We start from the raw sequence: 9,962 nt of genomic DNA, 5'->3' as shown, positions 1-9,962 counted from the left end.
CTGAGTTGTTCCGAAAATCATCAAATCGCTGTATAACCTTACCATGCACATACCCGGGGGTGATCCCGCGTCACACTATCCTATATAGGTCTGATAACGCAACATGACTGAAATTTTGCAATCCAACCAAGCCCGTGAACCTTAGAACCAAATTTCCACTTCCGAACTTATCTATAGGATTAAAATCTCACATCTATACACTGAATAAGTCTGAACACAATGTATCAAGCCATAACCGCAACCCAAGATGAAATCACATGATATACCACACAACTCAAACGCTCATAGCGATAACTTCTAATCACAACAGCTACTCATACAACCCAATACCGGTAATAAACCACTTATCAAACAAAGCATCATTCCAACACTTTCGTATACTGTCAATGATGAAAGAAACACGCAGAAAGTCATAACCATTCCTCAGATCAACCAGTCATGGAGCTCCGTCTCCTTTGGCAAGGACCATAATAAATTTCTAAGCCGAATCTCGATATTACCTTTCCAACATGCTGAAATCGAACCCGATAGTATTCATCCTAGATCACAGACCTCATCTTATCCAACACGACTACTCTAGTGACATGACGCATCAAAACCATCTAAAGCCACGCCCCGTGCAATCCGTGCACCAATAAGCAACGATCCAAATGTACTCAAATCAGGGAAAACGACTCAAATTTGAGAGTGCAAGCTCACCAGTGCCACTACAACACAATGCTGAGAGCTCATCACACATCGTAGAATCAGAACACACAAATCTAACCCAAAGGATCATACCTCAGCATAACTTCACTACAATGCGCGAACCTATCCAAACACTGGTCCACATGAGACACCTCAAGTCACCATGCTCAAAATCATCAACCACGCGCAATTTGATGTCTAGCACCAAAAGAATCACCATAACCACGGAGAAGCAAATGACACAATGCCATACCAGCCCAATAGAACATATCCAATGCGCAATCGATCATGCAACACCCAAATATCTCTCTCGCTCGAATCCCGCTATAAAGCTCAAATAGAACCGCACCATATGTGCATAGAACCAACAATCACAACTCCTCGCAACACAGAAGGGTAACTCATAGATCACTCCATAACACGAATAAGCTCAATGACAATCGAATGGCACATCCCTCAATAATAGCAACTCGGAGTCAACAATTCCGACCCGGTGCAGAACAGACATCCATACTGGGCCTACCAATGAACCCTAAATTAACTCTGGACAACCACAATAGATAATTAACTCTCCGAAAGTTCACAATGACTGAATCATAACACATACTATCACCTGACTAGCTTTGCCCCACATCTTCACAGTCCACAACCATGAAACAACCTGTTTATGAGAACTCCTAGTCTCGAAATCCATAAAGCGCACGAATCACCATATCTGATCCCAACTCCACCGCTCGAATATATAACACACCTCTAATACCCAATCATTCCACGAGGGATACTCTTATAATTCTTCTGTACCACCAAGCAAACTTGAATATCAGCAGTCGATCCAATAAAAGAGTGCCGCAATTTCCGATGAAGTACTCCTAACTCAAATACATTGCCCTTTCTGGAATGTATACCCCCATCAAGCCACACCAATTAGTGATATCATTTACCTAGTCATCTGAAACTGTCGATGTTGCCTAAGAATTTATGGCCTTCCTTCCAGAACTAAATTGTGACCTCACACATGCAAATCTTAACCCTATACAACATACCACATATACCAAGCCATCCTATGATAAATATGAGAACTTCATAATCCATTCCGAGCCACAAGTAACTATGTGCTCAACTAGCCAAGAACTTTCTATTTGATCCCATCTAGAAGAAGATCACTATACATCACCTGCTCCTCACGCCAATAGAAAATATACATCTCTAACCGTGGTAGAAACCATCAAGAACTCTCCAAATCCCATAAGCACCCAAAGAACAATTCATACCCCTTACCATGCCAATACAACCTACTACCCAGCTGTCCTATTTATCCAAGTTCGTTTCGAATTACCTTCGAGTTAATACTTCTCCTTACCATAATTCTGCAATCCTCAACCCAGACTCATCACACGAGACCCAAGCATAAAACCACACTGTCTGAGGCTCACAAGCCGCTGAATGCTCTCTCAAATATCCCTAAAAGCACCACATTCAAAATACTTACCCTGAAGAGACTTCCTGCGACTGTAAAGCCATTACCTTCACCTTCCTGATACTGATATGTAGAATCCATAATGATATAGAAATGCCACAAGTCTTGACACCCTCCAATGTAAACCTCAGTTTCTAGCCAAATACACATCCCGAAGATCCCCCAATTGTTACATATACATTTTGAATCCATTAGAACCATTCTCGGGAGTCATCCACTCTACTCAAACCTCGATTAAACTGATCAAACAGACAGAACGACCTGTGCTCCATTAGAAATCAAACACCCCAGGAAGTAGCCCCACCTTAATGCAATAAAATAAATTCCTGCTCTATGCACATTGCATCCTTCACTAATAACAACTCAAGTCATTCCATGATTCTTATACACCCATAAAGCATAACATAACCCCTATCCAGTATTTCCTTTACTTGAGTCATTCTCAAACTCCACCTCTGCAAGTTATAACAGATTCACCAGTATACCTCGAACTGAAACCAATACCTCACATAATCGTGCAACCAAATTATTGTTAGCAGACTCCCCCACTTGGATCAAAGCCATACATCAAGACAAACAATAACTCATAATGCCCATATGCTATCACCGCCACAATACCAATATGCGATTCAACTAATTCCTTCATAAGCTCATATAACACAAACCATCTAATATCTCAAATCGTCTGCAAATCTCGCGTTCACCATTGTAATGGCCGTGCCAACTTACACAAGCGATCTAAACTCAAATTGCAACATATATCATTTACTGGTAAAAGAGGACCTGCTACAAAACCACCTAAGGATCACACAACCTCAGGACACCCCGTGGGAAATAACCCCGCCTCCTTAGCCTCAACTGATATCTCTCTATACCCTTCCTAAAATCATAGCTAGTACGCAATCACTTTACCCTCCTGCATTTAGACACAACCAATGCCTACCCTCGAGGCATCACAATACGCGGTATAAGAACCGGAAGCTGATGGCAGAACTAACACTGAAGCTGTGGTCAAAGCAATCTTGAGCTTCTGAAAGCTCTCTCCACACTCGTCTGACCACCTGGGTACCCTCACTGGACACCACGTGCCCCAAGTATGCTACTGAACTAAGCCAAAATTCACACTTGGATAACTTTGCATAAAGTTTCTCCTCCCTCAGTCTCTGCAATACAACTCTCAAATGCTGAGCATGCTCCTCCTGGCTATGAGAGTACACCAGGATGTCATCAGCGAACACAATAATGAAGGAATCCAAATATGGCTGAAATACATTGTTAATCAAATACATGAACGCTACTGGGGCATTGGTTAGCCCACAAGACATCACTAGGAACTCATAACACAATAGGAAGGTCCACTTCACTCCTCAACTAAACTACATGAGAGGTCCTTCAATACGCTCACAACTCGAGGCCATATGCCAACTTAAGACAGAAGTCAAACACTTAATAATTCGTGATACATCTCCAGCCAGTTCTTTTTGTCACAGTCAAACAATCTGAACACCTCTCACCGTCAAATCACACTCACCACATAGTCATCCAGTCACAAAATCCCGCCAATAAGGACATAAATGGACATATAAGTCCCAAGTGCGCATGCTCAAACAATCGAAATCTCAGCAGTCAAGCCATAGACCAAAGTCGGCCTCAAGTCCTCCAGACTAGCCCATTATCAACATGCTAAAATCACATCTCGCACCTCACCCATGGAAATCACAAGTGGTAGATGCACAGCTGATACCGAGCGCTCACGTGCGCATTCGAATGCATGAAAGGAATCCAAAGAGTTACGCTTTTGGCTGAATAAATGGATGCACGATAAGAATTCAAGAATGTGAGATTTTTCCTAAGGGTTCCACAGCCTCTCGAAGATAAGTACAGACGTCTCCGTACCGATCCTCAAGACTCTACTAAACCTACTCATCACTGGTGAGACCTATGTAACCTAGGCTCTGATATAAACTTGTCATGACACCAAAACCAACCGGGTCGTGATGGCGCCTATCATGGAACTAGGCCAGCCGACACAATTCCAAAACCATTCAATATTTTCATTCTTAGGATAAAATCAAAGGTATTTAACAATAAACTTTATAAAATGTTTAAAACAAAAAAAAACAGTGTGGAAAGAAAGCCAGACATCGGGGTATCACTAGTCATGAGCATCTACTACAATCGTCTAACAACATCAAGACTAACATGGCCTGGAAAAATCACTGAATACCACTAAGGGAGAATAAGGGGGGAGGAAAGCAGGGCTGCGACCGCCAGGCAGCTACCTTGCTAACTCCGATGAACCTACCACTGAGAAATCAACACCTGTTACCGGGTTCAGAAATACCTGAATCTGCACACAAGGTGCAGGGAGTAATGTTAGTACGCCAACTCAGTAAGTAATAAAGGTAAATAAAGGCTGAGCAGTAGTGACGAGCATTTAAAATCATATACATCTCATATCATAAAAACCTCAGTGGAAATAACAAGATTCAAATCAACAGTTAAATTCCGAACATCTCGTAAAAATTCCAGTTCCAATGAAAGTTGCTTAACATTTGTTCAACATCACCAGTAGAGACTCAGTATAAAAGAAGAGTGAAAACAGAAATTTCATAAAACAAGTCCCTCGGGAGAAGTAACACTCATATATATATATATATATATATATATATATATATATATATATATATATATATATATATATATATAGCCCCTCGAGCAAGGCTCTCAGTTACTCGTGACTCAACTCTTATCAATCAGCGCTCACACTCAGCACTCACGCTCAATAGGTACCTTATAATCACCGTTGCGGCGTGCAGCCCGATCCATAAATATATAGTCGACTGCGCTCATTAGGGGTGTGCAGACTCCGGAGGGGCTCCTACAGCCCAAACGCTATATCGCTGCGGCATGCAGCCCGACCCAACATCACTGCGGTGTGCAGCCCGATATATATATATATATATATATATATATATATATATATATATATATATATATATATATATATATATATATATATATATATAATAAAATATCCGAGGACGGCGTGCTGCCCGATCCATAATTACATAATCCTCGCCATCAGGCCCTCGGCCTCTCTCAGTCATCGACCTCACAAGCCAGTCGGGCATTTCAGTGAAAAATCAGGGAACTCAGCCCAAACAACTTTCATATGTTTTAAAAACAGAGTAATGAAACTGAATCAAACAATAAACAGGTAAAAATCATGACTGAGGATATGCTTTCGAATTAATACAGTGTGAGGATAGTAGTAAAATACCCCTGAGGGTCCAAACAGTACGGCACAAGGCCCCGAACATGGCATTCAGCCCAAGTTAACAGAATCATTTCTAAGACACATAGATATCATATAGAGTTTATCAAAATATGCAACTCTACAGTTGCCACGGGACGGACCAAGTCACAATCCCTACTGGTGCACGCCCACACGCCCGTCACCTAGCATGTGCGTCACCTCAGTTATCAAAATAGTATGAAATTCCGGGGTTTCATACCCTCAGGACTAGATTTACAATCATTACTTACCTCAAACCGGTCAAAACTCCACACTGCGATGCTCTTGCCTCTCGACTCGCCCTCCAATCGCTCTGAATCTATTCACAACCACAACAATACCATCAATATACGCTAATGGGATGAATTCCACAAGAAAAACTATCAAATTAGGCACAAATCCCTAAATCCACTCAAACCTGGCCCTCGGGCTCCCGTCTCGGAATTCGACAAAATTACCAAACTTGAAAACCCATTCACTCCCGATTCCAAACATACGAAATTTATCAAAATCCGACCTCATTTGGTCACTCAAATTCTCAATATCCACTATCCAATTTCAAGCCCTAAATTCCCAAATTTCTAGTCCAACTTCTCAATAAGATAGATGAATAAAATCATAGATTCCTGAAATTTAAACCATTATAGGTTAGAATCACTTACCCCCAACGTTGCTCCTTCAAATCCCTTGAAAAATTGCTTCTCTCCCGAGTTCCTCAAGCCCAAAATCAAAAATATGAAGAATAAACCTCGAGCTGGGGTTTTCTGTCCAGAAAAACCACACATGCGGTCAAATACCCGCTTCTGCGGCACCGCACCTGTGGAATTTCCATCGCAGGTGCGGAACCCACTTAATGAACCACTTTCCGCATCTGCGGTCACACCATCACACCTGCGACTCATCTTCCGCTTCTGCGGAACGGACCAAATTCCACATCGTCCGCATCTATGAATCCCAGCTCGCACATGCGACCTCACACCTGCGGTCCCCAATCCACAGGTGCGGATATGACAGAAGCATCAAATTTTTAGCAGCACCAACTCAATGTCAATCCTTCCGTCAACCACCCAAATTCACCCCAAGGCCCTTGGGACCTCAACCAAACATGCCAACAAGTCACATAACACCATTCGAACTTATTCAAACCTTCGTAACACTCAAAACAACATCAAAACACCAAATCACCCTCGGATTCAAGCCTAAGGATTTCAAAAACTTCCGAATTCCTCAAATGATGCCGAAACCTATCAAACCTCGTCCGAATGACCTGAAATTTTGCACGCACATTACAAATGACACAACAGACCTACTCCAATTTCCGAAATTCTATTCTAACCCCGATATCAAGATTTCCACTGCCGATCGCGAAATGCTAACTTTTCAATTTCACCAATTCAAGCCTAATTCTACCACGGACCTCCAATTTACATTCCGGACGCGCTCCCAAGTCCAAAATCTCCCAACGGAGCTAACCAAATTATAAAAATTCAAATCCGAGATTGAATACTAAAAAGTCTAAACTTGGTCAAACTTTTCAAATTTAAAGCTTCAAGCTGAGAATCATCCTTCTATATCTGCTCCGATTAACCTGAAAATCAAAACTGACGATTTACTTAAGTCATAATACATCATACGGGGCTAGTCATGCCCGAGAACTGACGAACAAAGTGCAAATGCTCAAAACGACCGGTTGGGTTGTTACAGTTTAAGACTCTCATAGGGGCATAGACAAAGTCCAGGAAGCTTCTGGTTAAGTGGGTGATTTTCACAAAAAAAATTGTGGGTGCATTACTTAAGTTTTGACCCGATTTATTGAATTTGTGCACGAATAGCTCAATTTCCAAGTTACAAAGGATGCATTTGCAACTTTATATTCTTGTACTACAAGATGCACTGCAATATATGAAATCAAGAAGAACTGTGGTCAAGGGCAAATAAGCTTTGGTCGAAACTCTGTGTATACTTGTATTTATATATAAGAAATTGTATATATAGATTTAAAGCGCCACCCATAATAACAAATGATATAAATGTGCCAATGGCAAAAGGTAGGAGATTTCATCTTGCTTGTAAAGGATTGAAGCCCACTAGAAAGAACTTTTGGACCTATTGGGCTACATCACATTAAGCTTTCTATCATTTTATGCATTCCATTTTCTTTTTCCTTCTTCTATAATTATTGTTAACTATCTTATTTATGTGTTAACTTTTGAATTTCGTTTTGTGTCTCTTATTGTCACACCTCCTTTTTCCGAAGGGAATAGGGAGTTTTCCAATTAAAGTGATATTAATCGAAATGAGATTATTTATTTATTCAAAGTCGTCACTTGGGATAATTATGGTGTCCCAAGTCACCGGTCTTATTAAATCCCAAATCGAGAAAGTTTTGAATCTGTTTTATAGTCCGCGAAATACAGAAGACCGGGTCAGAAATTCTGTTAACCCGGGAGAAGGTATTAGGCATTCTCGTGTTTCGTGGTTTTAGCACAGTCGCTTAACTGTTAATAATTGGCCTAATTATCTTATTTATCACATGTTTTAAACCTATTGTATATTTTTAACTTTATAACCGCTTTTAATATTATGAAATTTATTTGAACGAGTCGCAATGTCGCACACTCGTTTATTTTTGTACATATTGCAAATCACTTCGCGTGATACGCACCCGTGATCTACAACATATTTATTTTATTATTATTCGAAGTTGTGGTCAAGTCGCATAAAATGCGCACTCGAATTGGGATTAGATATTATGACTATGCCACGGGAGCCGTACCCATAGTCACGATAATTTATTTATATAGCCGCGCCTAAAGCGAGCTACAAATGTTCATATAAGTTATTTCCTAGCTTCGTGATTATTGCAAGGTCTTCGCATATGGACACGTATAATGGTATAAGGTGGGAGATTTATTCTTTATAAGTGGTTGATTATTCTACAATCCATATTATGCCTTATGATATAAATATGATTCCACCATACTCAAATATGCACGACATTGAATCACAGGAAACTAATAAGACGAGTTGAGATTTCATAACTTAATAATCCTTTTTTTTTCAAACTGATCGTTAGTCGATCCCTCAAATAATCCTAACACATGGATTAGAGCTACGCGAATTACAGGCCAGCGGGTAGTGACTTCAAGCAATTGAGGAACCAAATTCGCTTTTAGTGAAAGATGTAGTAAAATGCATTTTTTCTAGTGCATTAGTGCTAAGTGAAAACAAATACAAGCAACTTTAAACATAATGACAAGCTTATCAGATTTTCAAAGAAAAAAAATTGCAGCCAATTTGATATACAAAAGTCGGAATCCAAACTTTAAAACATTAATCACTTTTATTACAATTCTCCATGAAATTGCTAAACTAATGAATACTTTCCAATTCAGATATAGTCTATCCACATGAACTTTAATCCGCAACATGAAGTAGTTAATTTTCAGCATACTACCAGCGACAGAATCTCATTCTTTGACTTACAACTTTGCTTATTTGGCCAACTAGTGGCCAAATCCGTAAACTATAGCCATGTGATCAGCAACAACAACCTTCAATATCCTCAAATTGGCACAAAATTACTCATCACATATGCAGAAAACTATGGTGGCTTTATGCTTAGAGCTATTGCTAAAGCTGCAAAATTTAAACAAACTACAGATATCACTCAAGATTATCAATCAAGCCAACAGCTAATGACTCAATACTTAGTTGATCAAATTTTTATAAGTGTCCTATTTTAAAGCTATTTTAATATTTCTATTCATGACTGGAACACAAAGTCCATCAAATCACACAGTAAAAGAGCAACAAACAAATATTCAGAAATCAAACAAGAGTAGAAGCATTTCTATTCATCTGATAAGAACAAAAATATAAAAAAGATCTTGGTACTAACCTAGATAAGCAACAAAGCACTAGGATATCCAAATAAGAACAAAACCTGATTCAAACTGGAAGTTCAGCAATAATCTTCACCAGTGTAACCCAAGTCTCAACAATCAATCAAACTTGTGAAACCCTAAAGAAATGAAGCCGGAATCCAGAACAAGAAAAGTTTGGAGCCTTTCTATATTTTTGTATTTCTGTCTTTAAATTGGAATTTTCATATTGTTTCTTTCTTCAGAGAGAATCTCCCGGATCAGAGTATATGTGTGTCTCTTATATAAAGTATAAGGGCTACTGTTATTAGAGAAGAAAAAGAAGGAATCTCTAGGAATTCTATCAGCTAAAAAACAGGAAATAAACATCTATTTAACAGAAAATGGACAGCTGTTGGACAACTGCTATCCAGATATTCCCCCTATTTTTTAGCCATTTAGCTCCTGAAATTAACCTTCTAGAAACAAAAACTCTCAATTGGGCCTAGGCTAAGCGACCTTGCCTGGATTGGCCCAAAACAAGCAGGCTTGACGTCAATGAAACCTACACGGGAAACAAAACCAAAAGATGCAACAATCATATCCTATTCCTAATAAGGAATTAACTAAGCATGTT

General features: G+C 39.7%; 1 long non-coding RNA gene across 2 annotated transcripts; it reads right to left on the bottom strand.

The window, feature by feature from the left end:
- Positions 1–8,705: 8,705 nt before the first annotated feature.
- Positions 8,706–9,737, bottom strand: LOC109242414. 2 transcript variants are annotated; one of them, XR_002070399.1, is made up of 2 exons: positions 9,364–9,737; positions 8,706–9,101 (listed from the first exon to the last, which is right to left on the bottom strand). It is a non-coding gene; the product is annotated as an uncharacterized LOC109242414 (long non-coding RNA). The 2 variants fall into 2 exon arrangements; XR_002070400.1 differs by having other exon boundaries at positions 9,409–9,737.
- Positions 9,738–9,962: the final 225 nt, after the last annotated feature.

The sequence above is a fragment of the Nicotiana attenuata genome, unplaced genomic scaffold, assembly GCF_001879085.1.
Source record: "Nicotiana attenuata strain UT unplaced genomic scaffold, NIATTr2, whole genome shotgun sequence".
Classification (NCBI taxonomy): Eukaryota; Viridiplantae; Streptophyta; class Magnoliopsida; order Solanales; family Solanaceae; genus Nicotiana; species Nicotiana attenuata.
The sequence above is the reverse complement of the archived record's forward strand: the minus strand, read 5'-3'. Positions and strand labels throughout refer to the sequence as shown.